Source organism: Phascolarctos cinereus, unplaced genomic scaffold (genome assembly GCF_003287225.1).
Source record: "Phascolarctos cinereus isolate Bilbo 61053 unplaced genomic scaffold, phaCin_HiC Scaffold_726;HRSCAF=1367, whole genome shotgun sequence".
Classification (NCBI taxonomy): Eukaryota; Metazoa; Chordata; class Mammalia; order Diprotodontia; family Phascolarctidae; genus Phascolarctos; species Phascolarctos cinereus.
Genome location: NW_027556098.1, coordinates 193513590 through 193528983, shown reverse-complemented (window position 1 = coordinate 193528983; position 15394 = coordinate 193513590). Strand labels below are relative to the sequence as shown.

The following is a 15394-nucleotide window of genomic DNA, read 5'->3' as shown; positions in this document are numbered from 1 at the left end:
CCATACAGTAGACATGGAAAAAAAGAAAAAATTCTCTCAATTGCAAAATAAAGGTGTGGTCTAAAGGTTCTTGGCATTTATGCAGGCAATCCCCAAAGCATCCCCAAATGTTTTTTTCCATCAGATACACCAAATTGGAAATTCGAACTCTTGAGTGTCAAAATTATCTATATACACAAAGAAATGGAAACTGAAGAGGAGTTGAATGAGTTCAGAATTTTTAGGTCAGATAAGAGGTTGCCCATATTTGGCCCCAAAGGGTCCTGTACCTCTGATCACTAAAGTAAACACCTATCTTAAAAAATAAGTGTTTAGTCTAAAAAAATTGTGACTCTCAAAATGTGGTCCCACAGATACATGAGACAATCTTCTAGGTTGTCAGTTGTTAGCTAGATGGGTGGGTCCTAATGCAAGTAACATCAAAATAAATTTATTTTTAAAAGTGTATTTGTTTTAACCAGGCATGGCCCCATGGAAATTGTGTATTGAGTAAAGTTTAACATTGGCAACCCACTTTGTTCCTCTTGTCATTATAGTGCCCATGACTGTCCAGGGTTCCTTATTGGGGCAGTCTATATCTGGGATCTTTTTGTCTGTCCTGGTTTCCACTGAAACTTACTTATCTCATCTTTTCAAGGCCTCAGTAACTGAAAGCCAAGTAATCTGGTAAGCCAATCCACATCAGTGTGTTATTTGGTGCTAATGATCAACTGTGTCACACTTCTTGGGCTACATATTTACATTTTTAGAGATTTCTGGGGACAGGTTTTCCTGCTGCTATGACTTTGCCTGGTATACCTTCTCTCCGGAACCTCTGCCTTTTGAGAATCTATCTATTCTTCAAGGCCCAGATCAAATTCCATTTACTCTGGCAACCAATGGGAACATTGATTTAGAGTATTTATTTGCAAATTGTCACAGGAAAAGATGGTTGAAAACAAAGGAGAGAGAGGAAGAGAGAGAGAGAGAGAGAGGGGAAGGATTGAGAGAGAGAGAGAGAGAGAGAGAGAGAGAGAGAGAGAGAGAGAGAGAGAGAGAGAGAGAATGTGTATTAAGTGAGATCTATATGTGTCAGAGCACCTGAGACACCAGGGAACCTCCTTACTGATTGCTTTTTAATCTCCTTGCTACAGTTTTTATCTGTTTCAATTTTCCTATGCTGCTTTAATATTTTTTCTTTTTTAAATTAAATTTTATTTAATTATTAAACAATTTACTAAGCACTACTTATTAAACATTTAATTATTAAATCTTCCCCCACCATCTACTGGGAAAAAGAAAGAGCAAATCTTGGAACAAATATACACACATAGTCATGCAGAACAATTCCCTCATTGGCTGTGTCTAAAACTGTGTATCTCATTTTGCATATTTAGTTGATCACCTCTCTGTTAGTAGTAGGTGGGTAGCATTCTTTATCAATAGTCCTCTGGAATCAAGGCTGACCATTGCATTGCTCAGAGTTCTTAAGTCTTTCAAAGTTGTTTGGTTTTGCCATGTTATTATTATGGCATAAATTATTCTTCTGATTCAATCATTTCACTCTGTATCAATTCATACAAATCTTCGGTTTCATAGAAACCACCCACTTCTTCATTTGTTATGGCACAACAGTATGCCGTTACATTCATACGCTCTTGTTTTTCCTGAACTATTTTTAGCCACCTTGGGAGTTGCTTTTACCTGAGGGCAGTGAAATATGTTTTTAGTAAAAGATTTTGGAGTGTATGTTTGAATCCTTTGGCTCTGAATATTCCATTGCATTGGAAATGGAATAGCTTTCTTGTTTTGTTCTCCATTCATGTTCCACGTTTCCCTGGTAAAGTCCTACATGCCAGAACATGGTGGGCACAGAGAACAGTAAAGCATTTAGATGGTAGTAGCAACTCAGTATTACAAGGTCAATAACAATATATCTGATAACATCTTCTAAGCCCACCTCTATTGTTTCAGGTATGTTTGTTTTGGAAGTCACACACTTTGAAACTAGTGGTAGTAAATTCAGGTATCACATAGCAAACTGACCTTGCAATGCCCTTCAATTCAATGCTCTTCAATTCACAGTATATAGACACCTCCTTAAATTGCCCATATGAAGAGCTATATTAAAAAGAACTAAAACAAGACTATAAAAATGTAATTATAATGTCTTTATCCAGGAATTTAAAGCCTTTCATAGCCTAATTCTAACTTACCTATCCAATCTCATTTCATACTGTTCTTTTTAATATAATCTACCCAACCTTGACGAAATAATTATTTCCCAAACTTGACCTGCCATACTGCATCTCTGTGCATTAGCTCAAGCCATCCTACATGTCTGGAACAAACTCCTTCATATAAGTTTGTAAAAATCCTTTTTTCTTCAAGGCTTAGCTCAGATGGAAATGATCTGTCTCATCCAATCTTTATAGCACTTTATCAGTATCTCTTTTGCCCTATAACTGTGCACAGGTTGTATCCCTCCTGGTAGTAAATTCCGAGAGGGTTGTATCAGTATTTCATCTTTGTCTCCTTAGTACCTAGCACATAATAGATGCTTAATTAATGTTTTTGGAATGTCTATAGTTACTGCGGCAAGGGGAGGGTTATGAAATTCTATTAAAGAAACCAACTCCATTCATCAGGAATGGATCTAGAAAGCTCATCAAAAAGCTATACAATATCTTTGAACCACTGCTTCCAACACAATTTATATCAGAAAAATTTCCTAATAATTAGAGCTATATATAAATGGAATGAACATCTTTATAGGGTAGTGACTTTCTTGTCATAGAAAGTGCTTGAACAAGGGTTAAATAAACATACATTGAACACTTACTATGTTCAGGGTACTGTGTTAGGTACTGCAGGAGCTCTTGAAATAACAAAGACATGGTGCATATGTCAGTTTTTATAATACTTCAAAGAAGGGCAGATTTATCCCAGATAGAAGAGATCACAAATGATATTATTAACCACAAAAAAATGTAAGAGGAGCAAGAAGACATGAATTAATATTTGTAAAATTACAAATCTTAAAGTGCTATGTAAATCTAGTTATAATTATAATTATTGATAAAAGTGTTTCTCTGTGTCATTACTATCCTATGCAGAGATTCCTTATAGATGGTAAGGTTCTCCATATGCTCCTGTTTGCAAATTATGTTATGCTGACTGCAATGACTCCCATTCAATGTTTCTTTCCTCATTGAAAGCCGCAGTCATTCAAAGGAGACAGAGGTAAAAGTAAAAAAAAAAAAGTCAATGGAGAATACATTGTTAATACAAATTGAAAGATTATGACATGATATTGGATGGTTAACCCATTGAGTTAGCTCATTAATACATACAGTGTCAAGGCTAGAGCCCAGGATTGGGAATCTAAATCAAATCCTAACTCAGACACACTTTCTAGCTGTGTGATCCTGGGCACATCACAATATCTTTCAGCCTCAATTCTTCATTTGTAAAAAGAGTGTAATAATAACACCCACTTCTTGGGGTTGTAAGGATAAAATATATGTAAAGAACTATATAAACGTAAGCCACTACTAGGTGCTTCCTCAGAGAGACTGTATAATAGAAATAATTTTTAAAATGTGATTCAGTGGCCTAAATATTTAAGATCAAACCATAAAAAAATGAGAAAAGAATGATATCATCTGCTTTTCACAACTATAGCTAGTGGATGAATTCTTAACCAGACAAAGGTCAGAGGTGATCACAAAGGGTAAAATTGATCATTTTAATTACATATGATTGAAAAGCTCTTTCATGAATAAAATAAATGCAGCTAGGTGAAGAAGGAAAGCAATTGATTCATAAAGACATTTGATAAAGGTCTGATAACCAAGATAACTAACAGAAATAGAGGGTGACCCAAAAGTCTTAGTAGTAAGACTTAGTACTAAGACTTCAGGGACAACCTGTATATAAGACCAAATGCCATTCTCCAAAAGATAAATGTGTGGCCAAATGAACAAATAATTCTCAAAAGAACAATTCAAATTAGTAACATCATATGAAGGAATGATTAATAATAAAAGAGAAATGCAAATCAAATCAACTCAGAGATTTTACTTTTCACACAACAAATTGGCAAAGATGACAAAACATGGACATAGTCAACTATCCCATAAAGCAATGTGGAATTATCCTAAAAAAGTGGTTAAAATGTCCATATTGTCAAACCCAGAGATTTCACTATGTCACACTGCTAGGCATATATCCCAAACAGGTCAAGGATGAAAAATAAGGCCCTCAAAACATTTATAGTGCCCTTTTTGTGCCCATCAATTCCCAAATGGCTAAACAAAGTGTTGTACATTGGTGTAATGGAATATTAATATCTTTTAAGAAACAATGAACATGAGGAATTCAGGGAAGCTTGGAAAGACTTATATGAACTAACATGAAATAAATAAAACCAGGAAGACAACATAAAAACACAATAAAGCCATCAAAATTGAATGCTGTGAAATTATAATGGCTAAAATTGACCCTAAAGAAAAGACATGTGTAGGGAACTGCTTGCCTTTTTTATAGAGTTGGGTATAAGTATGTAACAATGCATCCAATGTCAGACTTTTTTGATGTGTTGGTTTTTTTTTAAAGTATATTTTATTCTTTGTTAGAAGGATGGCTCTGTGATGAAGAGAGATTCATTGGGAATGTAGGTAAAATAAAACAAAATACATCAATGAAATCATTAAAAATAACTAAACTAAATGAAATAAAAATAGAAAGTTCAATATTTTGTTACTTGGCAGTCTGTTTAAGATAATTGGAATAATTTGATATAAAATAATACATTGATATTCAATGTAAAATGATATGTAATCACTGTTGTTAACAATGAACACCTAGCCTCCTATATACTATGTTCAACCAAAAAGCATCTTTTGTGTACTAAACTCTGGGGATAGAAAGACAAAAAGTTCTCCTTGCTTTAAAGGAGCTTGCGTTTTAATGGGAAACAGAACATATACACAAATAGGTAAGTATAAGATGGAAAGTAACCTTAGTAGGGAAAGCATGAGCTGCTCAGGGTTCAGGAAAGGCCTTCTATAGAAAGTGACATTTGTGCTGAGTCTAGAAGGGATTCCCAAGAGTGGGAGTGAGGGGGCAGAGGGAGCATTCTAGGCAAAGGATATATAACCAGCTCAAAAGTACAAGGTGGAGTGTCATGTGAGCAACAATAAGTAGGCTAGTATTGCTGGAGAACATCGAGGAGAGTAACATATAAGAAGACCGGAAAGATAATAAAGTTTTTGGGGAAAAATCAGATTCTGAGAAGGTCAGGTCAGAATTTTATTACTTTTGGTCAAATGCCATTAGAAGTCCAACTCACAAGCTATAATATGGAAGGCAGGTTTTTAGATTCTTGATAATTATTTCCAAAGTCTAGATATTGAGTTTAGGTCCTCAACATCATTGACCAATGGCACAGATTTAAATTCTGAGCCCTCAAACAAACATTTCAAAGCAGGCTCTCCCTCAGATTAGCGTTCTCCAAACATTCATGTACTGGAGGAGTATGGAAGCCAGGTGACATCCTTTTATTGACTGATAAACACAGAAGCTTCTTCAATAATAGCTTCAAGCATAGCAGCCAGGTTGACCCTACTGTTGGGACAGGATAACCTAAAAATATTGGTCCAATGAGAGAAAGAAGTTACTAGAGAAGAGCTCGTAATGAAATCTTTAAAGTCCCCACAACTTGTAGAAAATTTTCACAAATAAGTCATTAGTTGTAGCTTTTATTTTACACTTTACACACTGTTACTCACAGTAACTTTCCACAGCCATGACACAGGGTGCCCCTCTAACTCCCCACCAAAAAAAAAAAACCAGCATAAAACTTGTTAAATTTTGAAACACTAGTTGATCTAAAGCCAGAGCAAAAGTTTATTCTTTCCACCTCTTGGCTGGCTCATCTGTAAAACAGTATTTTTCCTCCCAGAAAAATAAATTTGCTTCTTGATCCATTTATTATAGAGCCTCTCACCAATCAGGTCAGAAGTCTATTGCTTTTGGCCAAAGGAAATGAATTATAAAACATCATACTATAAACATAACTGAGAACAAAAGCACCAAAAATAAAGGCTGCTCGGCAAGCAGAATAGATGGCTAACAATTTATGCACGCAAGCTCTTGTCCCTTACTCCTGAGAAAACCCCTCATTGAGAGCTTATTTACACTCATATTAAATATTATTTTTGCTAGCTTGGTTACCTAGATTCCAGACCCCTACTACATGAGAATTTTTAAGTTAGGAGAAATAAGGAAGTTCTTCTATAAGAAGATACACCTACACTGCTAACAGGTTGAGAAGTGACCGTCACGAGGGAGAAGACGACAGAATTACAAAAAGAAGCTACAAAAACAAAATCACCACTGCCAAAGGGACCCTTAGTGTAGTGGTAAAGAGCTCTGTATATCTCAATAGACGCCTAGGGCTTATTATATTGCTTTCATATCTCACTAGTCAACTGAATCTTCTTTTTCCAAGATTATCAATGATCTCTTAATTTATTCAATCCAATGCCTTCCCTACTCCTCCCCATTCTTCTTTTCCTGGATACACTCTCCTCCATTAGTTTCTGTGACTGCTTTCTCCTGGTTTCCCTCTTCCTTGCCTAACCAATTCTTTTCATCCTCCTTTGCTGGATCATCATCCATGTCCTAACTTGTAACTGTGGGTGTCCTCTAAGGTTCTTTCCTGGACCTTCTGCTCTTTTTTCTCCTCTTCTATACTCCTTCTGATGATCTTGTCTGCTCCCATGGATTAAAATATCATCTCTATGCAAATGACCCATAAATCTCTACACCTAGCCCTTATGGTCACTCCTAAACTCCAATATATTATCACCAACTTCCTGTGGAAAATCTACAACAAGATGTCCCATAGGTACCCTACAGTTAGCATGTCCAAAATAGAACTTCTTATAGTCTCCCCAAAATCTATTTTTGTTGAGGGCATGACCATCCTTCCCTGGATTTCCAACCTGGGTGGCATCCTTCCTACCCCCACAATGCAGTTCACATCCATCTCCATTCTCTCCATTCATGGATACTACTTTTCTATAAGCCCTCATGACCTTTCATCTGAACTCTTACTGCAGCCTCCTAGTTGGACTTTCACATTCAGTGTCTCCTTCCTCAAATCCATATTTCACACAGTTGCCAAAATAATCTTTCTAAAGCACAAATCAAACCAAGTCACTCTTCTCCTCAAAAAGATCCAGTGGACCTTTTTAGGTTCTGTGATAAAATACAGACTCCTCAGCCAGTAGCTTAAAGCTGCCACATTTCTCCAAGGCTATCTTTCCAGACTTAGTTCACATTATTCTCCATCATGCACTCAACTTTTCAGCCAAACGGCCCTGTTTACTGTTCCAGGTATATAACATTGCATCTCCTGCCTCCAATGCCTTGGTATAGGATGGACCCATGCCCGAATTCTACTCCCTCCTCACCTTCACTTCCGAGAATTCCTGGCTTCCTTAAAAACTGTCACGTGGGAAGTCTTTATAAATGTCCCAATTATTAGTGCTTTTGTTGTTCAGTCGTGTCCAACTCTCCACAATCCCATTTAGAGTCTTCTTGGCAAAGATACTGGAGTGGTTTGCCATTTCCTTCTGCAGCTCATTTTACGGATGAGGAAACTGAGGCAAACAGGGTTAAGTGACTTGCCCAGAGTCACATAGCTAGTAAGTGTCGGAGGCTAGATTTGAACTCACAAGGATAAGTCTTCCTGACTTCAGGTCCAGCACTCTATACACTGCACCACCTAGCTGCCGTAATTATTAGTTCTGTCCCTCCTCAAATAGTATGTACACATGTATCCATTTATCTATGGTTGCCTCCCAAGAGATTATGAGTTCTTTAAAGTCAACAACCATTTAGGTTGTTCTTATATCCTCAGGGATTAGCAGAGATCCTCACACATAGTAAGTACTTACTAAATGATTGTGGGATTGGATAGTAATCCTAAATCAAGAAAAGGCTAAAGTGTGCAGAGAATGCTCTTTTTGAGAAGGAAATAAAAGGTACGGTACACTTTAGAAATATTTCCATAGTAACACTGACTTCTAGATCTGGAAAGGTAATAAAGAGAACCTACTGCCTCCCAAGGACAGCTCTTCTATTTCTGAACAGCTCTGGTCGTTAGCTTTTCCTGACATTAAGCCTCTGCCTCTCTGCACCTTCTACCCATTGCTGCTAGTTCTGTCCTCTGAGGCCCAGCAGAATTAAGCGAATCCCTCTTTCACATGGTAGCCTTTTTCAAATACTTGAAGATATCTACTCTACCCCCAAAAAGCCTTCTCTTCTCCAAGTTAAACATCAACAATTCCTTCAACTGATCATTATAGAGTATAGTTTCTAGCCCTCTCACTCTTCTGGCCTCGCTCCTATGAAAGTAGTCTAGCCTGCCTTTCCTAAAATGCGGTGACCCAAACTGAACACCAAATTCTCCGTGTGTCTAGGGCAGAACACACTGTAATTATCACCTCTTTTATTTGGGACACTATGCCTGTCTTCATGTGGTCTAAGGTTTTAGTCTTTTTGTTTGTCATGTCAAATAAAGCTTGCAGCCCATAAAACCCCTCAGATCTTTTTGTCCACATCAACTGTCGTCTAGCCATATCTTCTCTGGTTATTCAGAACAACTCATTTCCAAGGCGTTCTAGTGTTTTACTGTATTTTATGATTTTATAACAGATTATAAAGATGAAAAGGGTATGTTGAGTTTAGCAGTTAATTTCATCAGTTTAAAACATCACCATGTCATTTAACTGTAGTATCTAAATATGAGCTGCAAAAAAGAAAATGAGCTAATTATGTAAGGGAAAATGAGGCATAAGAAACAGAAACAGTATCTTTATTATGTCAGGAGAATGCAAGGAAATCCCGAAGCACACTGATCAACCCCTAGGGGAGAACCAAGAGAAGACAGGGAGAAGAGTTGAAGAGAACGGACCTTCATGAGTGAGATCGCTGCTCTGTTGAAGAATTAAACATCTTGACTAAATTAAGCTCTCGTTTTTTAAAAGAGCCAATGCCAATAGTCTCCAGTTACATGTATATTTGTAACTTACTTTATCTGGTATTATTTTCAAATGAGTGCTAATTAAGCTAGGTGGCACAATGGAAAGAGCGTTGGGCCTAAAGTCAGAAAGACCTGAGTTCAAATCTAGCCTCAAATACTTACTAGCTGTATGACCCTGAGCAAGTCACTTAACCCTGTTTGCCTCAGTTTTCATCTGTAAAAAAAAAGCTGAAGAAGGAAATGGCAAACCACTCCAGTATCTTTGCCAAGAAAACTCTAAATGGGATCATGGAGAGTTGGACACGACTGAAAACAACTAATTACAATTACCCTAAGAAACTTCCAACATGGAAACTACATTGAGAGCTATATTACAGACATATTGGGCAATTTAGAAGTTCATGTGAAGGGTCTCCTTGTTCAGGACCTCCACAGGTTTTCTGGGCAGGAAAAATCTGCCTTGAATCAGAGTTTGCAAACAAATTGCCTTAAAAACTTTCCTGAGTTTAAGAAAAATAAGATTTACCAGGTAGAGTGTGAGCCAACATGAATACCCTTAATTATATTGTAGAAACTAGAAAATGTTACATTCCAAATAACCAGCCTGTTGAACATACTATTTTGGCCTGGTGTGGTGGCCTCTACCTGTATTTCCTGCTCCTGGAGTTGGCTCAAGCTGACAGACCACAAAAATCCAGGAGTTCGGAGAAATAGCAGGGGAGTGAGGGGGGGAGTTTGACCAAGGCTAGCGCTACCCTGTTGAGCACCTGGAGGGAGGAGGATCATGAGGCTTCCTGAAGAGGAGAAAACTGGCCCAATTTGAAAAAAAAAAAGAGTTAAAGCTTCCATACTAATCAGCATTGGGATAAAGCCCAGGAGCGGCTACTATACTTTCAGCCCAAGAGATCTAGTCTCAAAAAAGAAAAAAAAAGATAATAGTATTTGAAAAATATTCAGACATCTTATTTATTATGGGTGTGGGTGTCCCCAAAGTCTTAGTGCAATTTTAAGCTTCAGTAGCTTAAACTGAAACTGCACTAAGACTTTTGGAACACATGTATACACATATGTATGTGTCTGTATATTCATTTAGGTAGATATCAATTTAGATAGGTATCAATGTTATTCTTGTTGTTGAGTCATTTTTCAGTTGTGTCCAACTCTCTGTGACACCATTTGGGGTTTTCTTGACAAAGATACTGGGGTGGTTTGTCATTTCCTTCTCCAGCTCATTTTTACAAATGAAGGAACTGAGGCAAACAGGGTTAAGTGACAGCTAGGAAGTGTTTGAGACGAGTCTTCCTGACTCCAGGCCTTGCACTCCATTGCATCACCTAGCCACCCTATAGATATTGATAGATATCAATATATATATACCCACATATGCAAATATCTATTACAAACACATATCTGTGTGTGCATATATGTTTACACATCTCTACATATACACATATGTATTCCTTCCACATATAGATATGTATCTCATGAGTCTGCAGGAAAGGAATGGAGTTAAATGATAATTTAATCCTTACTATTTTGTAACTGGACACAGCAGAGTTTTGACATTATTTGAGCAGCAGTTTTAGCGAAAGGACTGCTTGACTTAGAGTCAAAGGTACTGGGTTTAGAACCCAATTCTTCTGCTTAGTGCCTGCATGACCTTGGGTACATAACTTAAATTCTCTGGCCCACAGCTGTCTCATTGGCGTAGTGAGAGGGTTGCTATAAGTGACTTGTAAGGTAACCTAGTGACCTATGAATCTATTGTCCTGCAATCCTATGGCTGTCATGGGTAAGTTCTATTTCTCTAGGAACTGAATGAACATAAGGGGCAGCTGGGTGGCACAGTAGATAGAAAGTGCTGGCCCTGGATTCAGGAAGACCTATATAAGCATGAATTATGCATTAGAACTCCCAAGGAGGTGGAAGTGACATGAACTATAAAAGATATATTTTAGAAAACAATTTCATAATGGAGCCTAGATTTTTAATCTGTATATCACCCTTATACTACACTTCCATTCCAGCCTGCTTCCTGTGCTTTGCAGGTACTCTTCCCCTCCATCTTTAGAATTTCTGGTTTAGTTCAGGCATCATGTCCTATGAACAGTCTCTCTTACTCCCCCTTCTCTCTCTTCCCTTTGGTAGAGGACTTTATTTCCTGCTTTAATAAGAAAATAGAAGCTGAGTTCCTTCTTCTTCCCTTCTCTATATATCAAAACTCTACATATCAAAACATATCCTCCTCCTTTCCCTTCTCCTTTATTCATTCTCTAAGGAAAAGATGACCCTTCTCCTTGCTGAGGCCAATCCCTCCACCTTGGCTTCCCCCCTTCTATTCCCTTCCATTCCTTAGAGTGATTGTCTCACTGATCACTCTTCCCTATTGATCATCTTCTGACTCCATGATATCATTGATCTTTTTTGAAAAATGAAGGACGGGGGGGCAGAGCCAAGATGGCAGAGTAAAAGCAGTGACTTGCTTAAGCTCTCCCCCAAACTCCTCCAAATACTCATAAAAAATGGCTCTAAACAAATTCTGAAGCAGCAGAACACACAAAAAGACAGAGTGAAACAAATTTCCAGCCCAAGACAACCTGGATGATTGATCAGAAAGGTATATCACGCCGGGCTGGAAGCACAGTGCAGCGTCAGTGCACAGGCTGCAGCGAACCTGGAGCAGGCCTCAGAGGAGTGAATCACAGGCAGCTGTGGAGGTTTCCAGAATCCTCAATCCACTAATGCCAAAGACAACTTAGAAGGTCAGTGGGAAAAGTCTGTTTCTGTCGGTGCTGAGAAAGGAAGGCGGGGTCTCAGCTCCATTCCCCAAGACCGTGGCCCTGCGGGGCGGGGGCAGCTGCTTCCCGAGCTTCCAGCCCACAGACTGAGGGGGAATCCAGTGGCTGCTCAGCGAGGGATTGAAGGGATCTTTTTGCCAGTGCTGAGGCAGGAATCTCTTGCTTTGCCTGTGTTTGGATCTGGGTCACAGTTCTGGGCTGTGGTGCTGGGGTGAGGAGGAATGCTGGCATGGTGGAGCTTGTAGTGGCTGTGGAGAAGAGCCCCTCCTCAAAGTTACAGGACAGAAAGGAATACTTGTGTTCACGGGCCAGGAAAGGAGTGAACACTTCACCCCTTATCATACCACCTTAGAAGAACTGAAAATTTACAAGTCCCTAGAAGTATCTCTGAAAACAGCTGTACAAACCCCTGAAGCTTGGGACAGTACATTCTCCACATTGGAATCAGACTTTTTACCTTAACAAAGAGTTTAAAACTCAAGTAATTGGCCAGGATCATGAGCAAGCAGCACAAAAAGAGTAAGACTATATTATCTTACTTTGGTGAAAAAGAAGATCAAAATATACAACCAGAAGAAGACAACAAAGTCAAAGCTCCTACATCCAAAGCCTCCAAGAAAAATATGAATCAGTCTCAGGCCTTGGAAGAGCTCAAAAGGGATTTTGAGAAGCAAGTAAGGGAAGTAGAGGAAAAACTGGGAAAGAAATGAGAGTGATGCAAGAAAATCATGAAAAACAAGTCAACAGCTTGCTAAAGGAGACCCAAAAAAATACTGAAGAAATAACACCCTTAAAAAAAGCCTAACCCAAATGGCAAAAGAGGTCCAAAAAGCCAATGAGGAGAAAAATGCCCTAAAAAGAAAAATTGGCCAAATGGAAAAGGAAGTCCAAAAGACTACTGAAGAAAATACTTCCTTAAAAATTAGAATAGAGCAATTGGAAGCTAGTGACTTTATGAGAAATCAAGACACTGTAAAACAAATCCAAAAGAATGAAAAATTAGAAAACAATGTGAAATATCTCATTGGAAAAACAACTGACCTGGAAAATAGATCCAGGAGAGAGAATTTAAAAATTATTGGACTATCTGAAAGCCATGATCAAAAAAAGAGCCTAGACATCATCTTTCAAGAAATTATCAAGGAAAACTGCCCTGATAAAGTAGAACCAGAGGGCAAAATAGAAATTGAAAGAATCCACAGATCTCCTCCTGAAAGAGATCCCCAAAGGAAAACTCCTAGGAATATTATAGCCAAATTCCAGAGTTCCCAGGTCAAGGAGAAAATATTACAAGCTGCCAGAAGGAAACAATTCAAGTACTGTGGAAACACAATCAGGATAACACAAGATTTAGCAGCTTCTACATTAAAGGACCGCAGGGCATGGAATATAATATTCCAGAGGGCAAAGGAGATAGGATTACAACCAAGAATCACCTACCCAGCAAAACTGAGTATAATCCTTCAGGGGAAAAAATGGTCATTCAGTGAAATAGAGGACTTTCAAGCATTCTTGATGAAAAGACCAGAGCTGAATAGAAAATTTGACTTTCAAATACAGGACTCAAGTGGAACATGAAGAGGTAAACAGGAAAGAGAAATCATAAGAGACTTATTAAGATTGAACTGTTTACATTCCTGCATGGAAAGATGATATTTATAACTCATGAGACCTTTGTCAGTATTAGGGTAGTTGGAGGAAAAAAATTATATGTATGTATAGATAGATAGATGGATAGATAGATAGATAGATAGATAGATAGATAGATAGAGAGATAGATAGATAGATAGATAGATAGATAGATAGATAGATAGATAGATAGATAGATAGATAGATAGATAGAGGCACAGGGTGAGTTGAAGATTAAGGGTCATATCTGGAGAATAAAATTAAGGGATGAGGGAGGATTATACTCAGAGAAGAAGAAAGGGAGAGATAGAATGGGGTAAATTATTTAAAAAAAACAGAAAAGAAAATCTCTTACAGTGGAGGGCAAATGGGGAAAGGTGAGAGGGAATGAGTGAATCTTATTCTCATAGGATTTGGCTTAAGGAGGGAATAACATACACATTCAATTGGGTATGGAAATTTGTCTTATCCTACAATAAAATATGGGAGAAGGGAACAAGAGAGCAGGGGGATGATAGAGAGGAGGCAGATTGGGAAAGGGGTAATCAGAAGTAAATACTTCTGAGGAACAGGGTCAAAAGAAGGAATAGAATAAATGGGAGGGCAGAATAGGATTAAGGGAAATAGAGTTAGTTTTTCACAACATGTCTACTATGGAAGTATTTTGCATAACTGCACCTATATTGAGTTGCTTGCCTTTTCAATGAAGGTGGGTGGGGAGGGAGGGAGAGAGAAAATTTGAAACCTAAAGTTTTAAAAACATATGCTTAAAAAAAATGTTTTCACATGCTACTGGGAAATAAGAAATACAGGAAATGGGGTACAGAAGTCTGTCCTGCCCTACAGGAAAATAGAAGGGGAAGGGGATAAGAGAAGCGGGTAGAGAAAGAAAAGAGGACAGGCTAGGGGAAGGGATATTTAGAATGCATGCCATCTTGGGGTGGGGGAAGGGATGAGACGGGGTGAAAATTTGGAGCTCAAAAACTTGTGGAAATGAATGTTGAAAACTACAAATAAATAAATTTATATTAAAAAAAAAAGTGAAGGACGAACAACATTCTGCTCCACTGGCTCTTTCCCTACTACCTAGAACTATACTCAGGTCTTCTCTGTCTTTAAGAAATCTTCCTTTGACCCTGTTATCCATTCAAGTATTTGTCTTATATTTCTTCTCCTTTTCACAGCCAAACTCTTAGAAACTGTCTGTACTTATTGCCTCCATTTTCTCACCTCCCACTCACTTCTCAACCCCTTGTAATTTAGCTTTCTTTATCTTCTATTACTCCACTGTAACTGCTCTTTCCAAGGTTACCAAGGTCCCTTAATTGCCAAATCTAATGGCTCTGTCTCAGTTTTCATTATATTTGTCTTTTCTGCAGTGTTTAACACATTTGACTACCTCTTCCTCATGAATCCTGTTTCCTCTCTTGACTTATGTGCCATTCTTCTCTCTTGGTTCTTTGATCCATTCTATTACTCTTGAGTCACTTTCTTTGCATTCTCATTTATTTCCAACCTACTAGGTGCCTTCAAAGGCTCTGTCCAGGGTCCTTTTCTTTTTCTTGGTCATGTCTTCAACTCTCCTGGGTTCAATTATCCTCTCTATAGAGGTGACTCTCAAATCTACATATCATACTTTAAATTCTCTCCTAATTCTATTCTCACTAACTGCCTGCTAGACACCTCTCCATGGGGACTTCCCATTAATATTTCAGGCTTAACATGTCAAAAATGGAACACCTTTCCTCTTAGATTTCCCTTATTTCTTTTGAAACAGAGAACTTGTGGTTGTTGTTCAGCCATTTTCAGTCATGTTCAACTCTTCATGATTCCATTTGGAGTTTTCTTGACAAAGATACTGGAGTGGTTTGCCATTTCCTTCTCCAGCTCATTTTAAAGATGAAGAAACTGAAGCAAACAAGGTTAAGTGACT

The 15394-nt window shown here is 38.0% G+C and overlaps 1 protein-coding gene across 2 annotated transcripts in view; it reads right to left on the bottom strand.

Moving 5' to 3' along the window:
* STAT4 (signal transducer and activator of transcription 4) overlaps nt 1–15394 on the bottom strand; it is a 144769-nt gene that overhangs the window by 88296 nt on the left and 41079 nt on the right. The window lies entirely within an intron of this gene.